Below are 25,576 nucleotides of genomic sequence, written 5' to 3'. Positions count from 1 at the left end.
TTAAGGTCTTTTCCAACCTGAAAAATTCTACGATTCTATGAAATTGGAGAATGCACTACTTAGTAAAAAGACTGCTCAGCTGTTGATTTTGGTATTTTAACTTTATTTCAAGCACTCAGTGCATAAAGAAATGGGTAAGCACGGGCTTAATCTATAGCTGAAGGAAGAATTGTGCTGCAGAGTTGTTTTTTATTTTGGATCAGAAATGCATTTTTTAAAAGTCTGCCTCTTCTTAGCGTGCTTCAGATCACATCACATAGTGTGTTAAAATGATTCCTTTCTAATGACATTAAACCAGAATACGCGATCCTGATGTTTAACTAAGATATCCAACAACTAACAGTCTCCAGATAGTGGCCAGACTTAATCCAAAACAAAGGTCCTGAAATGCATACCATGGGGATTCCAAGCACTTAGCTTGAATTATTTTGCTGTCAAAGATTCCCTTCAGTTGGGTCATGCAGCTTTGAAGCTTGTCGAACTCTGCTACAAAAAGGCAAACTGTCCCAGATTTTGCGTACCATGCACAGTACCCTTCCAATTTTCCTTATTGCAGCCTGAGACAGAAATATTCACTATAGCCACATGAGTTTCCTATTTAAGAGCTTTAAGGAAGACAAGAGAAAATTTGTGACTAAATTCAGAGTTCATCTTTAGGAGTGGTATTTCTCCCATGAATTCTGATTCTCTTTATGACTGAACAGTAAAGTCTGAAGTAGATTCTGTTATTTTTACCCAGAAGTTTTATGAGGTTACTCTGAAAATTACCATGCCTGGAGGAATTACAGTGGGCTAAAACGCTACTTATATTAAAAAAATGTATCTATCTATCTATCTATATAAATGTGTACAATGTTAGAAACGATGCTGCTGATTTTCTCCTTTTCTCCCAAGAAAAAGTTCTATATTGTTCCTAAGAATTTTTTTTTTTTTTTTTTTTTTTTAGGAAAACAGGTCTTCGTATCTGAAATGCTCCCTGTTACTTACTTTTGTACTTCATTACATCAAATCACCCTGGATTTAACAAAATCCTGAAGAAAAAAAAAAAAACAGTTTTTTTGTGGCCATAATGTAGAGGAAACTCTACTGCTTTTATTTTAGTAGTTATTCACTCTCATTGTTAACATTGGTTTGGTTTGAGTTTCCATCTTCTAGCTTTGATTTCTGTATATTAGTTCCTACTGTTGTGCTTATGCTATTAAAAAAAAAGATAATAATATGAAATAATTATATTAAGATGATCTAAGATAAACTTTCATTCTTGCATTGACAAAGTTATGTTCTTGAATTCTATCACAAGCATTGAGAGGTTTAGTAACAACAACTCCCCAGAGATTTTTGTGATTCTCATTATGTCCTTTTCCCATTTTCAGCATAAATGATATTAGATCACTGGTCTCACCATAAGCACGTGTAGGAGTGCAATTAATCCTCTACTCTGTTTTCTTTATTTAACTGTTAAGTTCTGTAGTTGCTTTTATTTAAGTTCAACATTGGAAAGGATTTTTGGAATAAATATGTTTGCTTTCAAAACAGCATTTTGAAATATCCCACTTTTTGATATTTTAATGTTTTATAAAAACAACAGAACCTTCAAAGTTAAGTCATAAAAATTATCAGTAAATATATAACATTTTCATAATGGCAGCAATGGTGTCATATTTATATAACTGTTCAGTCTTAATATGACAAGAGGATTTTGTGCTTCACAGACACAAGACCAGTTTCACTGACAGTTTGCAAAAATAAAATTGCTTAGAGTTTTATGCACCTCATAAACATTGGATTAATGAATATTTATGATTCCTTGTCAAGAGTGTAGTTATAAAGGACTAGAGGAACATTTGAGTTTTGTTTCAATAGCTCAACATAAGTGTAGAAGAATAAAATAAATCACTTTGGATAGATTAAAAGAAAATAATTCAGCAGCCATTTATTTAGTTTTCTTCATTGAAATGAAAAGATACAAAAAATACTTTTCCCCAGAACAAATCTCAAAGTGTGCTCCTCTTGACACAGAGTATATCTTTCTGATGTCGATGTTGTAGCATTCAGGAAGTAAACTAACCTTTTAGCTTAAGTAGTTTGGGTATTTTATGCATGTTCTTCACCCTTGTAAAATTCCTTAAATACCAGGACTTTAGTTATTCCCACTATCTAATTGAAGCTAACTTGAAATGTATAAAAATATAAACAATCAGTGAGCAAGCAGATGAAACAATAGCAAGCCTTCCCCAAGCAAGTGCAAGAAGTAGCTTTAAAACTTCAAAGAAGAAGGAGACTCTCATAGAAATCCATGTTAATCTCTTGACTATTAAAGTATAAAAACAGCTCTACAGTTTCAAACTCACTATCTATCTGGAAGAACTTAATATCTTTCCTATACTTTGCCACTTAAAAATATTTCAGGCACCTTGTATCCCCTTCTCCTATGAAGGTTTAGCTGTGTGACTAATTTCTCACTTCTTTCCTTTTTCTATTTTTCCTTTTTATTTTTTTTTTTTCTCCCATTTAACAGTACTTTGTGCTGTTAATCAAGAATAGATAAATGCAAAAAGTATCCATTCAATCTGTGAAGAAATCAAAATTCAATATTATAGATCTTTTAAGATCTATAGTGAACGTCTCTGAGCATCCAACAAAAAAAAAAAAAAAAGGAACTTACACTGTAACACCTTGATAGTGCACCAAGATATTTTACAGTCTGTATCAATGAATACTCTTTAAAGGAAAAAAAGAATCTTTGTGCCTTTTAATTTAATAAATAATTATTATGGTTTATAATTGCTGTAATAATAGGGCTCATCCAGAATATCAGTGCTCAAGATGTATCTCAAGATACATTTATAATAACAGCTTCTTTATTATGTACCTTGGAAATTTTTATTAACTTTAAATATCTTTCACACTTTAGTATGAAATTCACATTAAAGACATTTTGCGATCAAGGTGACTTTTAATATAACTCTTGTCTGAGACATGCTTTGCATTATACACATGGTGATCAGCACATTGAGTGACAGATCATGATCCAATTTTGCATTCCATTTACACAGGCAGCTCTTCAGCAGATTTTACATTGCTGTCCATTTGATTTGTTAAGTTTATAAAAAGTGGATTTGCAAATCAGCATGGAAAATGATGTTATTTTCTGTTTTACTTCATCATACATATTTTCCAGATAAATGGTTTGTATTGGTAGAATAAGTGACGTTATTTTTTCTTTTTCTGTTAACTCTCTATAGCTTAAGGAGCCTCAGGAATATGGGACTTGGATATGGCTAATTTGATTGGCAGAAGAGAATGGATGATAGACTGAGAGAATGGGGAGATAGTAATGGTAACAAAATGCATCATTATATACATGAAATCATCATGTTGCTGCATCTATCACAGTCAGTTCCTGTCACCATCTTCAGTATATAATAAATCTCACTTTCTTATAAATCTTCTATTTTCACCAAATGCTTTAAACATGCATGAAAATGTGTATATATATATATATATATTTGCAAACTTCAAATCAAGGTGTATGGCACCAAAACCAAAATCAGCTCTCACAAGTGGTTTTGTGAAGACTTATTTTCTAAGCTTATATTTATTAAGGTTTTTTGTTTTTTTTTTTTTCTTCTTCTCTAAAGCTCTCTCCTGTTACCATCCTTACATCTTTGCAAAAGATATCATGTCTGTGCCAAAGTTCCAGTAATTGTGGATATTTTCCATTCCCAATTCATCCTCAAATCAGTTCAAAGTTGCCATTAGCATCACACTATTTCCTATCCCCTTTCTTGTTGGAAGCGTATTGAGTGTGCACCTCAAATGAACAAATCTCTCAGGTAAGTTTATTCAACTCCTCTTCACAGATAAATAAATGTTGACATTTTTGTTTTGCATTGCCACAAACCACAAATACATTTATGTAGAGAAGTACATTTGTCTTCTACATTTAATACTTTTCAAATATGTCATACTAAAATAATATTCTATCTTTACGACATTTTTCCAGTGCTTATTTACATGCCTCTAATACCACACCCTTCTCTAGCAAAGGCCAGCTATCACTGATGTTTCCTGAAAAAGGCCCCCAGATATTTCCTAGATATTCTGATTACTTCAGAAAAGAGGCTTAGCCCTTAATTGTATGAACATAGCATTTTAATGAAATTGCTTAAAGATTTCTTACTAATCACCAGAATTAATGATCAAATTAGTTAACAATGAAATAAGAAATTCTAGTTAAGAGTTAAATAACTTGCAGTTATTTAAAGTTTAGTATTACACATAATTATATGATTTCATTGCAAAACAATCTAGAAGACAAAAGGGCAAAAATACTGATCATGTGAAAGTTCTTGATGCTTATTGCATTTTATCTTAGTGATGCTCTTTCTCATCAATAAAATGTCAAAGCATTGTCTCATAAATGTATTATAAAAATGTATATTATATCAAAACATTTCTTACTTTCTTCCAAAGGCACAATCTCTTTTCAATTTATGTAATAGTCACAACCAAAACTGTTTTATACAACTTTTGTCATATATTTGCTCACTAACATAAATACATTTTGTACACTAGTAACAGTACTTCAAGTTTATGCAGGTCTTTTTAAAAACATGTCAACAATGCTTTGTGTAAATATCCAAATAAATGGATGCTGTATCTAAGTAAAATTCCCTAAAAACATAATCAAACTTATCAATAGCAACAATTCAATAGGATCATAAATAAATAATGAGAAAGAATAGATAATTACTAAAATGAAATTCCCCCTCATATGACAGCTTCTCATGTCATTTGAGTGAACTTTCCACTGGCTTTAGGGAAAAAATATTTTTAGGAAAAAAAAAAAAAGACAATTTATTTGTTTTTAGTTATCAGAGAAAAGCCTTTAGTCAGGATACATTAAAAAGTACCAACAAATCAATCTTCAAATCTCTTTCAGATGCATTTTGCAATTTTCCTTAATGAAATTCAAAAGAGTTCTGCTTAATGTTCACAATTATCGTATATTTTGAGTGCAGTACAGTTGTCCATTTTGTGAGTAAGAACTCCTAAGCCCCACTTTACTTGTATGCAGCTTGCTGTTGTCAGCCTGGAGAGAGACAGCAGTGTGAAAACAGTAGCACTGAAGCTAACTTTAAACGCCTTGAGAATATGTTTTTCCTTTCAAATATATATCTAAATTAAAGTAAAGATTTTCAAGATGTGCTGCCTTAAATAAGGACTAAAAGCCCGTAACCTCTTACACTTTACAGAGTAAACTCATAAGCGCATGTGTGGGCCTACATATAGCTCAGCCTTTATCTTTCTAATCTGGTGAAGAATTCAGCAGGCCACCATCTGGTGTACACGTACATCAACAACTAAAATACAGCTCTACAATTCAATAATCACAAACTTTAACTGCTACTTACCACTTCTTTCCAGATACGAAGATTTCAGACTTAGCCTGTCAAAAAGCATAGAGGAAAAGCACAAGATTAACTGTTTTTGTTCCGGATTTCAGAAGTAGTCACTGGAGCAAGGAGAGCTCTTCTGTTGCTACAGAAACCTGACGCTGCGGATTTAATGACAGCATCAGATGGTATTGTACTGGAGATTCTCTGCTTGAGGGACTAGGCGGAAATCCCGTTGATAAGGAGAAAGAATGAGTACCAAATATTTTCAATTTGCTTTACTGGTAGAATTTTTTCATTGCCTCAAATGTATTAATTTGATAACAGATACAAAAAGCTTAGAAACAAATACACAAGTGAAACATAATCTGTCTGGAAACTGCCTAGGCAGATAACTAATCTTCCTTAAGCCTTTACTTGATGTGTAACATTGATAAAATTAATATTGCATTTCATGTTTTTAGTTTGAGGAATATTTATTTTGCTGCTCAAAACCTTTGTCCTTTAGCTGACAACATACAACAATGAAGAACTTCTAATTCCATGTACATACGTTCATTATGTACTGTTAGAAAAGGATTCAAAATTGAATTTTTTTCAATATACTACAGATTCATAAAACTCTGGAATAAATCGAATTCAGGGATTTGTTTCATAACTGGCCATTCACATAGAGTTGTAAATATTTTTATTTTGTGATGTGAAATTTAAAATATTATTATAGTTAAAAGCAGTCCGCATGAAGTGCAAGACATCGCCTGTCAGATCATAGGTACACACACATATGTGGCAGCTTAATATTTTCTCAAATAAAGGCTTTTTGCACCTGAAGATAACACCATCAATGAACCTCACAATTAGCATTGAAGGATATTTCTGATTATATTAATAGTAGGTCCAAGAAAAAGCTCTACCTTCAAAATAAATTTAAAAAAATAGTGACAGGCTGACATAGAGAAATCTCTTGATCTGAGAATATTTGGTCCTATGGGACTTAAAAAAATACTAAAAAAAAATGACTAAAAAAAATGTTGACTATTGATCCTTGGTCAAGTTAAAACAACAAAAAACTGATGATGAACTTTTTCATTTCTGATTAAGAGGAGACTTGAATAGAGTTAAGATAAGAAGGTTTCTTCAATATAAGTCTTCCTGGGTTAAACAGGTGGGGGAAAATGTAACTGCGAGCAAGTCAGCAAAGAGTTTATCTTTGATAGACCCTATCACTGTGAAACCTTGGAGGCTGGAGTGTAAGACAGAAAGCAAACGGTATCTGTTTGTGTCTAAGAGTAAAAGGAGGTTCTGTATGTATGCATTGTTAATCTTATCACACTTAAGAAACCTTTCATCCTTTACCACTGTGTTCTGGGAGAAGCTAGGCCAATTAACTGATTAGAGGGACAGGAATTCCTGGCTTGTAAGTGAATGGTATATAAGATGTATGTTGAACACAATAAAGCAGAACTATTCGGAGAACTATTCTGATGCTACAAGAAACTGTGAGAGCTCCCTAACTCAACTGAGAGCCGACAAAACACCTGGGGAAAAAAAAAAAAAATCATGAACACCTCTAGAAAAATTCAGATTTCCTTTTAAATGTAGATTGTTTCCCATGGAAAAGTTAAAAAAAAAACTTTTTAAACTATCCAAAGAATGTGCATTTCACACATGAAATATATTTATATATTTTAACTTTCTGAAAAATTCCCTTGTATTTTAGCCCAAGCTGCTCGCTAATTCAAATCTTTATTTTTTCTGTTCCTTCTTCCCAATTTCTTATTGCACAAAATGAATACTGATCAGAACCAATAAAGATTTGCACAGTATCTGCTGCACAATACCTTCAAAAATCATCCAGGAGGAGTATTTCCTAGATATATCACTACAGAATATAATATGGAAAAGAATATTGTATTTGAACAGAAAACATGCATCTTCAACTTCCTAATGAAAGATGGTATCAGAATGCAGAAAAGTCTTGAAGAGGCCCCAGCAATGGATTTTAGAAAAAGAAAATGGAAAGTCACTCTGAAGTTCTTTGAATTAGAGGGGAGAAAAAATAATCTACGATGAAATTTGCATGACAGCAAATATGATTATGGTGAAAGCTAATGAGATAAAATGTAATATGTAAATTTTATATTTGTATAATAACTATAAATTGATCTTTTTAAATCTTTTTCAATAAATCATATAAAAATCAAAATAATACAGATGTTGAAGATATCTTAGACAAATTTGCTCTTCTAATCATTGTGACACGCAGTATCTTTTTTGTTGTTGATTTTTTTCCTGGTTATACAAAATGTTTAAAAGACATGTTCATCTAGGAGTGAGAGAGGGACCTCTCACTCCTGGCAAGCAAGTGAGCATGCTTAAGAGAAGGCTCCAGAGACTACAGGATTTTGCAAAAGAATTGCAATGAAAAAGAGGAGGTCTGAATTTTTTAGAGGCTACCAATCTGCTATAAAAACTGAGCAGTTTGCTGCTCAGACTTCATAGGTGACAAAAGAAGATCTTGCTGATGTTGTTATAACTGAATTATAATTAAGTCACTGAACAGTTGAAACCAAGCTTAGGAGAAGAGACTTCCTAATAGTGACACACCCAGGAAAAGGTAGAACTGCTTATATATATTCTCTCCATTTCTGTTCTCTGTTTCTCTGAATTTTTTCTTACTCAAAATATTAACTTTATCAATCACATTTAAATAATGCGTTGCTTAAAATAAAACTTTTTGTTCTTCATTTTGATAAAGTTCTCTACTTTTCAAAAGACTGGTGGCAAGAAATTTATAAGATTGCTTGATTACTGTACCTGAAGTATGACCATAAGCCAGAATCGTTATTCTGACCTTGCAAGGAGTTGAGCTTGCTTCTGCCACCAGGAGGATCAAAGAGGGAATGAGACAGAGTGATTTCCCTGTCTGGACAGCTTGGTCCAGACAGGTGGATTGAGTATCTCGATATCATCATGCCAGTGGTCTTCCAGGCAAGATGGCATTGACAGCTACCCATTTTTTCCTAACTATATGGAGGTAGAAGTTTTGCAGGCAAAAAAGCTGCTATGTATTTTGCATGGAACTTGCTTTTAAGTGACTCTTGTTCATTATTAAAATGTGTACTTTTGAAACTTGTTAAGTATGTTTTCTGAAATGTAATTTAGAAGCCAGTTTAAAAAAAAAAATAATAATAACCAGCAAAGCCTGGAGGAAACTGATATCCCTGTTAGATGAAATTCAGATTACTCAATTCAGAAGATTTAGCAGCAGTGAATGTTATAATGCTTTGCTGAAACTGGCCACTTGTTTTACTTCCACTTTGATGATGGTATGCTATCCATAACCACAGTGGGACACAAACGATGCTATAGATTATGTGAGCAAAGACATAATAAGACAAACTTAAAAATCTGGTTCTTCTTGGGGCTGGACCATCAGTTATCTTCTTTGAAAATGCTAATTCTGTTTATTTTAGAGGAGAATCATTGGGAGACAGACTATAATAGTTTCAGACTACTGCTTAATTCATATGGAAAAGGATGAAATTGATTTGGTTAAAATAGTCAATCAGTTTATTCTGTACACTAGAAATATTCTCTTACTAGCATTATGACAAGATACACCACTCAGATACAGAACAAAGGAAAAAATATATGAGAAATATCAAAATTGTATATTCAAACAATGGGGTTGTAGCAAATCATTCCTAAAGTTAGTTTAATTTATCAAGACAGCATTCCAATCTGTCCAGGGCTCCTATCAACAGTGTTTTCTGTGGAAATTACTTCAGTATTAATTTTCAAGTGCATCATCTCATAAATTATTGTCATTAAGAATTTTCTGATCAATCCAGAAATATGAATATAATTAGTGAATTAGACAAATGTTCTGCTTCAAAAATTTAACTTGATTTTGGTTTATGAGGTTTAGTTCTACGAACATAGACAAATGTTATAATTAATAGCTTTCTGGTAGTTGAAACTCACAGCTAGCATTCAGGTAATTTATTCTATTACAGACGCTATGAAAATGAATATAAATATTAAAATATACTTGTGCATGTGCATACACATTATTTATATCTTCTGAAAATTGACAAAAGGATCCCTTTTTATAGACAGAATTTCAAATGTGTTCATCTGCAGGCATATTTCTATGTCTAACAGATGGATGTATTAAAGGAACATCAGATATTTTTAGGCTGAGTTTTGGATCTTGTGTATAGGTTTGGGAGATAACATAAGATGTACATGTTCTCACAAGCCTATTCATTCTTCTGAAGGTCTGTCAGCCTACCTCCTTATTGTTAGAAAGGTGATATTTAGATGTATTTCATATCTTCCAGCTTTCAGCATTTGAAGTCCTGATTTGACACTGGAATAAAGCTTAAGAATGATGTGCACAGTGTGGCTTTTCCTCCCAGCACATATAATCCATTTGCCTATGAGGCACATTAGTACCTAAGAGTTCTACAGTTTGGTCATACATCAAAAGAAACTACTGCTATCACAAGGTTCAGTGAGTGAGTGATATGTTTGAGGTTTACTACCAACAACCACATGGAACTCCAAGTAAAGGAAAGTTGTCATTCCAACTTTCCACTGGTACACCACAAGGTTTAGCAAGATGGAAACATCTAATTCAAAAAAAATGTACTAATAATTGGTTGGTATAGTATAATATTCCTCTTCCTGGATAATCCTCACTCCTGAATAAGGTACATCCTACTAGTTACTCAATTAATTCAAATAGAAAAGCTCGTTCTTTTGGTTCTGCGTTCCATTTCAACAGCATATGTATGTGGAGATTCATATCAAGAATGAATCAAAAACTCTCCATGACCATGAAGTTCATGTTGTCAGTTCTGTGATTTGCAATGGATTGATTCCTTCTTCTCTCTTCTCATACTGCTTTTTAAATTTTTAAAGTTTACTTCCTTATTTCCGTTAAAAAACAAAAACAAAACAAAATAAAAAATCCTGTAGGAAATTATCTAGAAGAAATTCTATTCTCACTTTAACTGTGGATATCTTTCTGTGTCACTGCAAAAAGTGGTCTCTTTTTGAAAGGAGTATGTATTTGCTCTCTTAGCTCTTAGATGCATACCTGTGAAACTACATTAAAATGCTAAATAACAAACAATAGAAAGTAAATTAGAAGTGTACGTTACCAACCTTAAATCTGGCAAGATTTCAAGAAAACATTACTGGAAGCAAACTGGGAACAGCCGTAAGTGAACTGCTTATAGATTTATGTTTTGTGACAATTTAAAGCAGACAGCTCTTTATCTGTATAAATATTCAACATATATATGAAGCCTAACAAATAAAGTAAGCACTTATAGGCATTTTGTTTTATTTCTCATTCCATATTGTTATAACCAGAACTCAGATACAATATAATATGTACAGCTCTGTGATCAACATTTTCTTATTTTCTATATATCTGAAGATTTAATGACTAGATACTAGCTTAGTTCTCTAAATAAACAGAGACATGCATTTTTATATGAAGCCTGTGAGAAAAAGATTTTTTTTAAAAAGTATTTCGCCATTGGAAAGTACCTCATAATTCAGCTATAATTTATTTACTTCCTTCTATAGAAACCCATTTTCCTGTATTATTTATATGTATTTACACGTATTTATATTTACATGTATTTTAAACTTTTCTTTATAAAATATAATTTTACTCTGAACAATGCTTAACAGAAATTTCCTTGAACATAAATATACATAGCCAAATATTCCAACTAAAAAAAATAAAATACAAACAACTACATTTATTTTCCATTTTCTCATCCTTTTTCATCTCATAGCCTTCATCTATGCATCTTAATTCCAGCAGGTACTACTTTAATGAATACATATCTTACACATATCATACTGTCTAAACACTTAATTTTGATGTGCAAATCAGTGGCAAATATTGGTTTAAGCAGAATCAGGTCAATTTTCTGAACTACATTCCCTGAATGCCTTGCAGGAAACAGATCTGCCCTTCAATCTGCACCCTGGCACTGAATCTATGGGGCCAACGGGACATCATAAAGGCCAAATTAGGTAGAAAAAAAGTGTGTAGGAGTAGATGGGTTCTTGGTTAATCACAGAATTATAGAATGGCCTGGGTTGAAAAGGACCTCAGAGATCATCTAGTTTCAACCCCCCCTGCTATGTGCAGAGTCGCCAACCACGAGACCAGGCTGCCCAGAGCCACATCCAGCCTGGCCCTGAATGCCTCCAGGGATGGGGCATCCACACCCTCCTTGGGCATGGCAAAGAGAGAAGTACATTGTGTGACAGGGATATAGAATGAAGAGAAGAATGTATTCAGATACACAATAGAAAACTATATCAGAGGGATTTTTGTTGGAATGTCAGTTTGCAGGATTGAGATAAGCATAAGAATGGAAGAAAAGAGGATTATCCTTAGCCAGAAATGCATGGCAGAAAACTGAGCTTACTGTTGCTACTTGCTTACACCTCTACTTGCATGCATCAGCAAAAGCTGATGCAATCTCATTACCAAGTGATTATAGACTTTTCATTAAAGCATGTATTCTGTCTATATTTTCTTCCTCGCATCATAGTCCAAAAGCTCTAGGCAATGTCTGCTGATGTGTTGCAAGTATCAATATTTTGTAAATTACTAAGCTTTCTCAAGAGAGATGTAATGCCCTATGGAATACCTCTAAGACAAAGAGGCCCTGAAGCCTAATGGACTTTGAAAGACCTACTGGCAAAAATCTAGTAAGGGACTTTGTTATCACCCTACTGTTTTATTTATAATATCAATAAATTTAGGTATATTTAAAGGCTTAGGGGCAAACTGCTGAAACTATGGAGTATGTATGGAGAGTAAAACTATATGAAAAATTAGCTTGGAGTTTTGCCATGCTAAGGCAAGAACATGCTTTCTTTAAGTTTAATAGGAGCAGATATCATCGCCAAGAGGAGGCAAATCTCAGGATATAAAAATTGTTTGTTTTGAAGAGGATTACGTAGTTTAAACAATAATATAAGACAGAAACATAAATATTACAAGAGATTTGCTAGGTGTTATATGATACAAACAAGAAAAATATTTCTGTTTCATACAGCTTTTTAAAAAAAGCTGTTAAATACTGATAAAACATTTTTTTCCTCTTTCTCTTTATACCAGATTAAACACTAAAGAACCTTCAGTTTTGTCAACCACTGCTAGTGACTGCAGTCCTCAATAAAGTATTTTTACATTGTTAAATTAAACATTCCCAAGGAGAAGACCCAGGAGCTGAAATGTCATCATTTAAAGTGTAAATTCTTCAGCTTACTGTGGTTAAATTCTTGAAATCATTTCTGGCATGGCTGCATCCATAGGACAACTAATTCTTTGCCAGAATTCATAAGCACAGTTCAAATGCATGAGACATTGGCCTATTCCAGTATGGAGTCCTGTTGTAGCCATAGAGTCCTGTTGTAGCCATATATATGGTTTTATAGTGCAAGATATTTTAATATTATAAAATTGACCATGCCTTGTCTGGATGTGTGACTTCAAGACCAGAAAACCTGCCATTGCTCAGTTCAGTAATATAAAATAAACCTTAATTGTTACTTACTCAAAGGAAAGTAGATGATCTCTTCAGAACCACCTTTTGGAATTCTGGTGAGTACAACAGAGTCATAGAATCATAGAGTCGTTAAGATTGGAAAATGCTTCTAAGATCATCTAGTCCAACCGTCTACTGATCAACAACCACCCTCACTAACCATGTCCCTCATAAATGACACATTACATGTTTCTTTGAATATCTCCAGGGACAGTGATTCCATCGCTTCCATGGGCTGCTTGTTCCAGTGCTTGTCCACACTTTCAGAGGATAAATTTTTCCAGATATCCAACCCGAATCTCCCCTGGTGCAACTGTTTTCCTACCACTAATTACCTGGAAGAAGAGGCCTACCTTCACCTCTCCACAACTTCCTTTCAAGAGCCTGTAGAGAGTGATAAGGTCTCCCCAGAGCCTTCTCTTTTCCATTTCCACTCCTCATAAGACTTGTGCACCAGACCATTCACCGTCTACACTATAATATAGCTATTAATTAATAAACATTCTAGACAGTTATAAATTGTGAATGCAGTTTTAAAACAACTGATTTGAGTAAAATATGTGAACCACTGTCCACAACATGGATAAATTTATTCTTTTTAGCTTCTTTCTCCTGAATAATAAACAATTAAGTCTTTGGTATTAAGGTATCAAGATTGCTGTGTCAGGATATTAAGAGAGATTCAAATGCGGCTTTCCAAAAGTCCTTGCATGATGTTGTAAAAATGACTGAACAACATTTTTAATCCAGATTTTATTTCAATTTTAGATGATTTTTAGCTAATTTCTTATAATATTAAATGATAGCACAATCTTATAGTATTATGTGTTTGGTGTACTTATATATATATATATATATATAAATTTATTATACTGTGGAAGACCACGTATTAACTCTTCCATTTTTCATCTACAAAAGCTCAGGATACTCTGAGGATGTCTTCTGGGAAGCACCAGTGCACATTTCCCAAACAAAATCACAGTAATTAAAAACAAAAGGGAGGAGGGAAGGGGGAAAGCAGACCTAGATCTGGATTCCATGGTCTATTATGGTGTAAATTTGTACTGCAGAACTGTTGTAAATCTCAGGTGCTCTCATCCTCTGGAATAGGAGTTTTTTTGAACTACACAATGATTTACTCTCTTCCAAGGAAACTAGGTTGCATAGAGGGATAATGCATGGATTCAGAATGTTTTTGAAGTGCACCACCAAGCATTAAAACACATCTGAAAGTGTGAATATTACCGATTTAACTTCCTGGACATATGCTGTCAGTTTTCATATCCTCTATTTCCCCCATGTGGAGATAAAAAATATACCTGCCAGACGCATCAGTGTTTGTGAACACATCACTAGTTTGTGCCCTTACAACACCTAAGATCCAACAAAATTCACAGAATGCATGTTTGAATATTTTCCTACTTGTCTTACCTAGAAGATCCAGTCTGATGAGTATCCTTAGAATGTGAACAGCCATGTGGAGGACTTAGAGGTCCCCAGTAGATGAAAAACTTAATATAAGCCAGCAGCATGTTCTGGCAGCTCAAAAAGCCAGTAGTATCCTGGGCTGCATCAAAAGAGGGGTGACCAGCAAGGCAAGTGAGGTGATTATCCCCCCTCTACTTTGATTTCATGAGATGCCATATGGAGTACTGCATGCAGATCTGTGCTCCTCCAGATCCAGAAAGATGTGGAGCTTTTGGAGCAGGTCCAGAGGACAAACAAAAAGATGATGAGAGGGCTGGAGCACCTTTCCTACAAAGACAGACTGAAGACGTTAGTCTAGTTCAGCCTGGAAAAGAGAAAGCTCTGGGTAGGACTTAAGCCACCTAACGGAAGCTTATAAGCAGGAGGAAAAATCAACTTTTTACATGGTTAAGAGTAACAAGTAAAGGAGTAAGCATTTAAAATTATCAGAGGGGAGATTTAGGTCAAGGGTAAAATTTTCACTGAGAGGGTGGTGAGGCACTGGAACAAGCTGTCTGGAGAAGTTGTCAATGTCACATCCTGGGAGATGTTCATGGCAAGGTTCGGTGGGACTCTGGGCAACATAATCTAGCCCCTGCTTTAGTGGTTGGCAACCTTGACCAGAGGAGTTGAAACCTGATGATCTTTGAGGCCCCTTCCAACAACAAGCTATTCTATGCTTTTATGATTCTATGATTCTATGTCATTTTGTACAAAACAAGCAGCCAACAGAGTCTGCTCACATTCAGTAGACAAAAATTCAGCAGACTTACAAGGTGGAACTATTGTCTCCAAGTTGACTTCAGCTCCTGCAGCTCTCAGGATAATTTTAACTGAATCATAGAGCCACAGAATAGTTTGCCTCAGAAGGGAAAATCATCTCATCCAACTCCCCCTGATATGGAAAAGAACATCTTTCACTAGATCAGGTTGTTCAAGGTCTCATACGACCTGACCTTGAATGTTTCTAGTGAGTGGGCATCCCCATGAGGAAAAACTCTTGATTAAATTTGTCTACTTTGTATGAAATGGACACGTGCAAATCACTTGCCACTTCACACATTTGTATCTAAATTGGAGAGGCACATATTTAATGGATGAACCACTCAGTGGATAAAGAAGTGGCCATATGGACTGCGCTCACAGAGCTGCGGTCAACATCTTGACGTTCAGGTTGAGACCACTGATGAGAGACATTCCCCAGGGGTCAATACTGTGACTGGCACTATTTAACATCTTTATTGGTGACTTTGACTTCAGGATTGAGGTAAACCTCATAAAGCATGCCAATTACACTAGCCTGTGTGACTGGAACTAGATTAAGATCCAACTCAAACCATTCCATTATTCTACAAGCTTATGAAACACTTAAGTATGCAGAGATTAAAATTAGCATCTGCCAGTTGAATTTTCTTGTTTATCAGTTGTAAAAGTAATTACTATTTGTTCTATCACTTAATGACTATTTAACGCCAATAAGAAAATGATGTTCCCCCTGATATTTTCTCATCATAATGACCTGGCACCTCAGACTATTGCTGTACTTAGGCTATTGTTCTGTAAAAAGCAGAGATTGTGTTTAGACATTTATTCAAATGAACCGTTTAAGACTAAGTACTGTTTCTCAAGTCTCTTTCAATTCAAGAGAAAATTCTCCAAATGCATAGGAACTGCTTTTCTTTATTTTTGAAAGAGAAAGTGTTGATTTATCCTGGGTGATGGACAAGCATGACTTGTGGTAGATGACTTCTCTGTACTCTCAGTGGACAGAAGAGGTTGAACTCTTCTCTTGAGTAGTCTCATAAATATGTGTTTTTGCATTTTAGGTGGTGGACAAAAGGTCCATAGCAGAATTAATGCAGGTTTCAGGCTGTTCAGCTTTGCTTAGCTGTACTTATAATTTACACTCCTGTATCCCTGTCTTTCTGCTAAGCTCAGCTTCACTTGAGATGAATTAAAATGGTTATCCCTTCAGCCACAGTTATTTCAAAACTGTATAAAACTCCACAAGAGCAAATGTTATTTTCTAAGTGGCTTATTTATTGCTTTGTTCTTTCTCTAGTTCTATAATGTAAAATATAGCCATAGGATATGATTTTCTCTGGTTAGAATTATATTTTGAGTTAAGGCTCTAATATTAAACAGTAACATTTTTCTTACTATTTTTTCTTTTTCCTTTTTTTTTTTTTTCTTTTTTCATTTTGAAAGTTAATTTATGATTTTATATAGAAAAAAAGGAAAAATGCAAATGCTATTTTTGCTAGTTGAAAGAAAAATGTATAATAAAAGATATACAACAAAGTATGTTTTGAAACATGACTTATTTGTGTTAAGTACTATATTAGCAAAACAATTTCAAGCAATATATGCTTGATCATCAGCTTGAAAATGTGAGGTTAACAATGAAAAGAATACTTTATGCAGCACGTAGACCCTGATAGAAAGATTTTTCTCTTTTTGCAAAATCAACTTATGGATTGGATTCCAACTGTGAGGGGTCTTAGGAGACCATCATTAGTAATTCAACCTTGAACAGCTACAAATAGTTTCAGAAGGACAGGTATAGTTCTATGCAACTTTTTCATTTTTATCATTTGGAACTATTATTCTGATCACCTGTCTTGGGCTACACGCCAAGAATGGCAAAATATAGTAAAATCACAGAAAATGAAGGCATGTTTAGAGCTCTAAACTAGAAGACGCAGTTCACACACTGCTATAAATCGTCACAGTTTGATTTAACTTTTAACCCAGAAGAAAAAGTATTTCACATTAAGATCATTTACTTTATAAAAAGATATGCGGTCACGGTAGGTTGCAATATCAGACTCTAGGACATTTTTTAAAAAGGTGTCTTTAAATCTGGTAATTGTACACTAATGATAATGCAATAAAAACATTTCTGATGTGCTTTGTCATATAGCCAGTTACACAAAATATATTAAAGTTTTTCTAACACACCTGTTCTGCAATCAAAAGCACTTCAAAAAAGACCATAGTCCGTAATTTTGAAAGTTCAGATTCATAAGATATTCTTTCATGTTACAATTTTAATCCTCTTTTGATTAGTCTTACTATTTTTAAATGCAGTAGGCACGATATGACATTTGTATCACTTTTAACTTGACTTTCATCCTTTCTTCAATACTTAACTCATCTGCTTTCATCTGAGATCCTCCAAATGAAGAACCTCTGTGTGTACACAGAAGCCCCAATAACATTCATTTGAAAGGCATTTATACAATAAGCAGTGAGTAGAGCTAAAGCTTTCATTTATCTCTCTAGAATATATGTCCGTGAATTCACAGAATACAAATACACAAATGTCTGATTGATGTCTGAACTCACATTGTAGCATATTGTTCTCAAGGATGATTACACAATTTCTCAAAGAGTCCTTATTTATGTTGGATTTTGAAATTTTAGCTAAAAAATACAAATATATATAATATATGTTTATACATTTGTATATCATATTATATGTAATATAATATAATATATATGATTTATTTATTTTGGATTGAAATGTGAGTTTTTAATAAACTATTTCAGAAAAAAAATAACAAACTTTAAATCAGAAATTAAAATTGAGAAATAAATACTTTTGCCTGAGATCTCTAAATATTTCAGTTTGGTATTGTTGCTATCATACTTCAGGAGAATTCTAAACACATCATATTGCCATTTTCCTCCATGGATCAGTATCTATTGTTCCTCTAAAATCTGACTGATAAATGGATTCCATAGAGAGAAGTTTTCATTCTTCCACAAAAAGTTGTTTTGTATTGCTAGAGAAATTTAAAACCCCTTTTCCTCTCTTTCTTTTGTTTGAACTCTAAGTACTTGATTCTATTTGTGCATGCATTTTATTGATAGAATTGTTTTGAGATCTCCTACTTGTGATCTGATGTATTGCCCTTCTAAATCTTCTATAGGAATGAGAAAGAAGTCATATGCTTAGGAAAAAAAAAAAAAAAAAAAAGTGGCGTTAAGCATGAATTTATCATTACCTGTCATCCTCTTAATTTTTTTTATAATTCCAGGAAGCATGATCATCTCAAAGGGAATAATCTATTCCTTTAATATGTCCAGCAAAAATGTAGATCAAAATGGCGTTAGTAAACTGCATTTGCTTAACAAGAAGGACAACAAGCTTCTTCACCCATAATTCCCTTTTATCACATAGGTATTTAGTCTAGTGCAAGAGGAAACATTCCCAATTCATTTAGCTAACAGTTTAGGATTTGTTTCCTTACACAGCCTCCCAGAACTCTACCCATATTTGATTCTCTTGTACTTTTTCTATGAGAGAAAGACAATCTTTGAAGGCATCAGTCAAAATAAAAACATCTCTAAGCCAGAAGCCCCTTCATAACTCCATGAACATGCCTATTTTTGCCTCAAGGGGTAAAATGATGGTAAGCACTAGGAATTTTTAGCACAAGTACAAGGCAGATTGAACGACTGAACATAAGCTCTTACTCCTCATCTCAGAACCTAGCCATCTCTCTTTCAGTCTGACAACCTCTTTCATGTTCAGGCAGAAAAATGAAATTGGCTGAAATCAATCAGCTTGCAAATGCCCAGAAAAAAAATGCAAAAGCAAAAATTTACTTCTAATAGTAAAAAGGCAAGTATAATCCATAGGAACCTCACCTGTCATAATTTAATTTTTAAAATCACTCTAGCCTTCAATAGTGTTTCTTTCCCAAGCATATTTTAAAATCATAACCTCTGAATAGAGCATGCATAGTAGATGTGATTAATTCATGCCTTGAGAGTGCTGCAGGCATATCTGTTCCCACACCCCCAGTCTGTTATCAGTCAATGTAACTTCACTGTTGTCATATTTTATTGGTTGTTTATTTGGCCATGTTCCTCATATTTCTTATTCTATAAATACAGATATATATGTATAACATCAGAAAAAGTATGATGTCATTGGTTAAGTTTTGGTATAGAACCCCTTTTACAATAGATTTCTCCCCACTTAGCAGTTTCTACTTCTACTGCTCAGTAGAGAATTACTCATAGTCCCTATGCAAATATAGAATGGTTACCCAATTAGCCTTTCTTTTTCAGCAATGCTTGCATAGTTATGATTGTCATCAAAAGAGCAAGACACTTAGCTTAATATTCCCAGCTATGATAAGAAGCCACCTACAGGATATTTTGCCTCCTTTTATGCAATGAACCATAGTTAGGAAAAGAGAGGAAGAGAAAGAGATAGAAATTACACCTACCATTTGCTGTTCAAAGTATAGACTCAACTAAGTATCGCTTTACTGAAGATGTAAATTAGATGTCTGTATATGGGCAAAAAATAAAGCTTATAAAAATATGTACTTATGTATCAGATTAGTTCTATGGATTTGAACAGACTGTATTCATCTCGAATGATGAGGTCCTGGCTAAATTCCATCACAAAAAGGAAGCATACAGAGAGAGGGTGGAAACCAAGGATGGTTAGTCTGGGAGGAATATAGAGAGATACTTATGATTGTCCAGAGATGAGGTCAGGGAAGACAAAGCCCAAGTAGAACAGAATGTGGCCAGAGATGTCATAGACTACAAAAGTGGCTCCAGGTGACAAAATGATGACTAGGGAAATGTGGGCCAACTGCTGAGCAAAGAGGAGAGAGAGCAACACAGGCAAAAGACTAAGGTAGTGATTATTTTCTTTGCCTCAGTCTTTACCAGAAAAACTGTATTCAATAATCTCATGACCCAAAAAATCAAGGGACAAAGCTAAAGCCAGGAAGATGTGCCTTTAGAGGAAAAGGAACAGGTTAGGGAATACTGAACATGCAGAAGTCCATTGGCCCTGGTGGAGTGCTGATGATTTTTGAGGGAGCTGGCAGATGTGATTGCAAGGCCACTCCATAATTGCTTAGTCATAGCTTAGTGGTAGAAATGCCTGAAAACCAGAACGTAAACTAGTTGATACTCCTGCCTTGATGAAGGGCAAGACGGAAGACTCAGGAAACTGCAACCTGATTAGCCTTGCCTTGTTTGCTGGGAAGGCAATGGAACAGCTAATCCTGAAAACCATCTCAAGGCTCTTGAAGAGCAAGAAGATCATCAGGAGTAATCAGCATGGATTCAGCAAGGGGAAGTCACGCTTGAACAATATGATCAGCTTTTATGTAGTAACTAGCCTGGCAGATAAGGGGAAACCTGTGGATATTGTCTGCCTGCACTTCATTGAGGCATTTGACATTGTCTCCCATAAGATCTTCAGAGATACGCTGTTGATATATGAGCTGAATGAGCAGACAGCGAGATGGATTGAAAACTGGCTGAATGGCCAAGCCTAAAGATGCAAGTTCTAGTTGGAGGCCAGTAACTAGCAGAATACCCTAAGAGCCAGTACTGGGTCCAGACTTGTTCAATGTTTTCATTAACAACATAATCAATGGAACAGTATGCATACCATAGCAAGTCTGCTGATGACACAAAACTGGAAGAAACCTCAGCCACTCTTCACAACTTCAACTATTCTGTGATTTTTTCTTTGATTCTTTACCACTGTCATTCTGACCTTGATTATGATAACTTTAGGAGAAATGTGTGTGTGTGTATATATATATATATTTGATTAGTTGTTTTTTATTTTAGGATTAGGAGAAGATAAAGATTGTTTATATAATGTATTGAGACCTTGAAGGAACATTGTTTAGAATGTACAGATATGAATAAAACACAAAGGATGTAACCTGATCTAGTAACAGAGTTAATTACAGTGCCATGAACTGTAAAACCAAAATGTGAGTATATTTGGAGATGGTGGAAACCGAGTCTCTTGAATTTGATGAGCTGATATAGAAATAGTCTGGACTAATTTATAATGACCTGTAATTCATTTTATCATATTAATGAGGATTGAGATAAATTTATACCATATTTTTCAAACAAGAAGCAACTGAATACTCTGTATTTTTTCACAGGCTGCCTCTGAATGTGATTCAGCCTGTGCAGATGGCCTGCACAGGGATGACACATCAGTTAAGTCTCAATTAGCTCCTCACTGCAGAGTTTAAATGGGATTACGTGATACATAAAACCTTGCTGGCACTGTCTGAAAAGAGATGATTTACAGTCTCTAATATGAAAGGCTAACATCTAATGATCCCTCAATTTAAGTACTTTATCATCTTCTTTAGAAAATTTAATGATATTGGAAAGTAGTCTTTTTTTATATACTTTTATTGAAAAATATTTTGGCACATTCAGAGATTCCATGTCACAAAATCTGGCAAATGACCAAAAGTATCACTCTCTTGCTTACTTGTTTCTCATATCTGTTTTCTGAGAAGTATGCATCTACCTCCTACGTTTCATGCTGCAAACTGCTACATTCCTTTAGTTTTATCTGTTACAATATTTTCAATTCACAAATAGCAAAATCTAAGACATTAGGTTCGGCTCAACCCATATTTAAGATTGAATATGATAGTTGAAATGCTCAGCAAATGTTCTGGTACTGGAACATCTAGTTCTGGGACATACATGTCTAGACAAGAAGTCAGCTGATATAGTCCTTCAAGACTGATTGTAGAATCTAGATATATAATGGTTGCAACAGAGGGTTAAAATGGTTTTGCAGGCAGTGTTTTTTCATGTTACATTATAACATGACACAAGATTCTATAAAGGCACTTATGGAAAAAAAAGAACACTATTTCCGCTCATTGGAAGCTGAACAATACAATTAACTGATTTGTAAATTACCTTCCATTCTTACAAGAGGTTTTACAGCTGAACTTTACTGACTACCTCTTTCCTTATATAAATAACTTGCACCTCTTTTGAAGTCTACTGAAACAGACAGTGAGGTTTACTCAGAAGCTCAAAGGAGCAAACTCTATCAGTACGTTCTTTTGTGGTAGAACTATTCGCAGGAGGATTTAAACTACTTATAGAATTAATGTGTTTATCAAAACTAACCAACAGAGCCTATATTTATGCTTTCTTTTGAGCCCCTGATGTTCTTGTTTTATTGCTCACTGATTTTTTACCGCTAAAATCTCTATTAATGTGTTTTGAAGTGTTCTGGTATCAGCCAGGTTAGGGTATTTTTTTTCATAGAAGAACATATGATGCTGTGTGAAAATTGTGATGATAGCATACCAATGTCTTTAGTTGTTACAGAGCAGCTCTTACACAAAGCTAAGGACTTTTCTGATTCTCATGATGCCAAACCAGCAAAGAGGCTGGGGTTGCAAAAGGAGCACAACCAGGACAGATGCCCCAAACTAGCTAAAAGGATGTTCCATGTCACATGGTCTTATATTCTGTTGTTAAATCTGGAATGAGGAAGAGTTTGGAGGGGAGGTATTTATCTAAGAAAGCATTATATGTGATGAGCTCTGCTTTACTGGAAATGACTAAACATCTCCCTGAGGATGGGAAGCTGTGAATTACTTCCTTGTTTTGTTTTCTTTGCGAGCATGTGTAGCTTTTTCTTGACCTGGTAAGCTGTCTTTACCTAGAAGTTCTTTCACTTTTGCTTTTCTGATTCTCCCTTATATACCACAAGGGAAGAGTGAAAAAGTGTCTGTGTGGTGTTTAGCTGCCTTCCAGGATTAAACCACAATATGAAGAAAGAGTCTAAAAGTATTAGGAGTTTGTAAAATGATATGTGGTAGAGTAATACTTAATGCAGGTTATTTCCACGTGGTAAAGATTTTGAAAGCAGAATGTTCATTAGACCTTGAACACTAGACCAGTTTTAATTCTTACCTTAGTAGAGATTCTCCCTCTTGATATGTAAAGGAGTGCGTCAGAAAATAATGGTGTATATATATATATGTATGTATATTTATCAGGCTTATCTTTTGTAACTGCTTTTCATTTTAATATATGAATAAATATATATGAAAAGATATCATTCTGAAAGAAGATTTAGAGAATCTACTAAAAATATTTCTTTCAACAGGAAAGGTCTAAATCTATCCATAGAAGTGTGAACAGAAGTTCATTAAACAGGAACAAAAAGGCAGCACTACATGTGTACTCAACATTAATAAGATCCCTATCAGGATACTGAAGGCACTTCTTCACTTTAAAACTTGCTTGATTTTGAGAATGACTTACAAGAATGAAGCAAGAACTGAAATACAATTTCACAAAGGTTTGGAGTTAGCCCATTGAAGTTGGTCTGTTCTGGATTCCAACTTGTAGATATTGAGGTGCCTGTAACGTTCACATCTACAAGTAACTGGAATGACTAGGCTTTTGAGCTCTTGTCCGTGACTGTCTGTTTATTTTAATAGTTAATGTGGTCCCTGGAACAGATTTGCTTCAGACCAGTTAAAACTCTCCCAGAAAATGCTGAGACCCGGGTGAAAAAACTGTTGGAGAACTGCTCCCCCTGTTGGACAAATTGTGCAAGGACTTTTTCCAGTAGGTAACACACGTTGTAAAGCAAACAAAGGCGAGGACAGAACCTTAATTTGAGACGCAGGCGCTAAAGAACAAGAAATCAAAGAAAGAGGAATTTACTCACCCCTCCCGGCAACAGTTCAGAAAAGACGTGAGCTCAGGAATGCAGCCTTCTCCGTTTGAACTCTGGCACAACAGAAGGTGGAGGTTGGGGTCGGGAGGCAAAGCACGTGGGCTATGAGTGTACGTGCGCTCCTGGAGGCAGCACCGCGAGGGAGAGGGAGTGAAGGTGGGTGTAGGCTCCCGAGCTCCGTGCACTCAGGTGCTCACCCAGGTGCTCATTTTCTGGTTCAGGTTGTGACCTGGCAATTCCATTGCACATGTGCATCACCCGGTTTGCTCATTTAGTGGGAAATTTTTAACTGGTGAATCTACAATATACAGCTCTGTACTTAATGAAATAACAATAATATGATAATTTTTATTTCTCCTCCTCTTTATGTTGAATATCATATGGGAATTCTTAATTCCTTCTCACAGAGATAAAAAGTGCTATGATACCTATATTACTTAGAAAAAAGCATGGATTTCATACTGTCAGGTTCAGTATTCCACTTTATGGCACCATTATGAGGAAATCCTTTCCCAATGTCAATTTTCCGCAAAAATATGGAACTTCCATCCTCCTAAAAACAAGCTATCTTTCAGCACACCTGGTGTGCATCTTGTAGCCGAGATGCATTGGAAGAACTAATCGTGTGCTACTACTAGCAATTCACAGTTAAATACCAATCTGCACTAATAGCCATAACAAAGTATGTACTGCTAAGATTATGATATACGTATATATATATATATATAAGCTAATTTCAAGTATTATTGTGGGATAAAGAAGGTTGTTGTATTGCTAATGAGTGGTAAAGCTCAACAATAGCTTGAGCCAGATGTAAACACCCACAAGGCACCTAGCCCTTACATGTAACCAGTCTTGGTTGCTGAGAGAACTGTTGTATTGCGCGGGTATAAAACGTGGTAAGCACCTAGAATAAAGGTCTTTTGTTCTGCATCAGCGAAGGAGTCAGCACCTCTTTTGCCACACCCGCAAGGGAGCTTGAGGCCCTCTTGCAACATATTACCATTTTTGTTAAAAAAAAAAAAAAAAAAAAAAAAGTATAATTTTATTCTTTATTATTATTTTTAGTATAATATGCTTTGATCTTATCAGTATATTTTAATTGAGGATAGCCCATGTGGTAGATCTGCTATATTGTAAAGAAATGTATTTTAGTGTGCATTTTTAAATACATATGTTGCAGTTTCTCTGTAAAGTATCTCGTGCTTTAACAAATGGGTTTCATTACAGTGTATATAATTTCTTTATGTGTATCTGCTTCGTAATGTGATTTATGAACTTAATGGCATCTATTTTCATACTCTTCCTTTCATAAAAATTAAATCAAACACTATCTGTTTATCTGTATCTGTTTTTTCTCAAGAGCAGTAATAAACTGAATAAGTGATGTAGCTCTGGTAAAGCTCAGCCTCGTCTGCATTGCTGTATTTGTATCTTCACATATTACAATTCTGTATTTCTACACTTCCCAGATTTTGAATGGACAAGAGTAATGCTAATGTCTGTAATCTTTCTGCTTGTCACCTGTCCTCTGATAAGTGTGTATTTCTTCTGCTCTTCCCTCTCCAGATAAGACCAATGCAAGAAGTAGATTACATCCA

At 34.6% G+C, this 25,576-nt stretch overlaps 1 long non-coding RNA gene across 1 annotated transcript; it reads right to left on the bottom strand.

Moving 5' to 3' along the window:
* Positions 1 to 4,968: 4,968 nt before the first annotated feature.
* On the bottom strand, positions 4,969 to 24,083 carry LOC149919150 (uncharacterized). Its single transcript, XR_016464819.1, has 3 exons — positions 23,967 to 24,083; positions 5,418 to 5,452; positions 4,969 to 5,095 (listed from the first exon to the last, which is right to left on the bottom strand). It is a non-coding gene; the product is annotated as an uncharacterized LOC149919150 (long non-coding RNA).
* Between the last annotated feature and the right edge of the window lie 1,493 nt (positions 24,084 to 25,576).

This window comes from Phasianus colchicus, chromosome 2, assembly GCF_987193195.1.
Source record: "Phasianus colchicus chromosome 2, bPhaCol1.hap1.1, whole genome shotgun sequence".
NCBI lineage: Eukaryota > Metazoa > Chordata > Aves > Galliformes > Phasianidae > Phasianus > Phasianus colchicus.
Note: the sequence above shows the minus strand (reverse complement) of the source record. Positions and strands in the feature narration are given on the sequence as shown.